The 1,053-nt window shown below is 53.1% G+C and overlaps 1 protein-coding gene across 1 annotated transcript in view; it reads left to right on the top strand.

Moving 5' to 3' along the window:
* Positions 1–1,053, top strand: part of TMPRSS5 (transmembrane protease, serine 5) — a 20,955-nt gene that overhangs the window by 301 nt on the left and 19,601 nt on the right. The gene's annotated exons all lie outside the window — the stretch shown is intronic.

The following is a 1,053-nucleotide window of genomic DNA, read 5'->3' as shown; positions in this document are numbered from 1 at the left end:
TATAGCCTTTGTTATGTGATTATATGGTAGGGGATTTCTTAACCGGAGAAGAAAAAGAACTCACTCCCAGCAGTGTCTAAATTTTGAATGTATAACTTCGAAAGCTTAATCATATTCTTTTCACAATGCCTTAGGATTTATTTATATATATTTGGGGTTTTGTTGCTTTTTTGTATTCACTCATTTCACTGTCAATTCCAGCTTAATATTATTAAAATTGCTCTGGTTCCTCTACTTGAAATTCTCCGGTGGCAGTGGTTTTTGAAAGGAGTGCTCAGCCGATTGCCATCTCCCATTTCTTAGTGACTGTTAGATCGGCACCTCGGAGGCAGTGGGCAGGAAGCACTCAGCCTGCGCTCAGGAGAAGCCTCACAGAAGGCAGCGCCTGCAAGTTTTGCAGGTTCAGGGCCGTGCACTGGACCTCTGGGCTGGGGAGCTGGTCTTTTCTCAGGACATAGATTCACCCGGCGATGTCTGACATAATGAAGAGATGTGATGAGGCGCAGGCGAGAGCGAGTCACAGCCAGCATCCTGCAGCCGGCCTCCTGGCACCGTGGGGTCAAAGGCGCTGGCTCTCTTTGCAGTGTGAAAGTTTTGCAGGTTCAGGGCCGTGCACTGGACCTCTGGGCTGGGGAGCTGGTCTTTTCTCAGGACATAGATTCACCCGGCGATGTCTGACATAATGAAGAGATGTGATGAGGCGCAGGCGAGAGCGAGTCACAGCCAGCATCCTGCAGCCGGCCTCCTGGCACCGTGGGGTCAAAGGCGCTGGCTCTCTTTGCAGTGTGAAGGGGGTAACTCATCCCTGGAGCCCCACCAGGAGATCAGTGTGTTTCTGAAGGCCATGATGAAGCACAGGTGGCTTCTGAAGGGAGGAGAGGCAGGAGGGAGCGGGAAATGCTGGCAGGTGGGGCAGGCGGCAGGGCTGCTGGGATGCTCATTGCCCTCAGCTGGGGCTGCACCAGCACCCTACAAAAGGTGAGGGGGAAGAGCTTCCTTCCCTTCGGGTGTGGGCTGAGCTGATGGCAGAGGTGAGTGCTGTGGTGGCGGAGG

The sequence above is a fragment of the Buceros rhinoceros genome, unplaced genomic scaffold (genome assembly GCF_000710305.1).
Source record: "Buceros rhinoceros silvestris isolate BGI_N320 unplaced genomic scaffold, ASM71030v1 scaffold14224, whole genome shotgun sequence".
Lineage (NCBI taxonomy): Eukaryota > Metazoa > Chordata > Aves > Bucerotiformes > Bucerotidae > Buceros > Buceros rhinoceros.
This window is presented reverse-complemented; position numbering and strand designations above follow the sequence as displayed.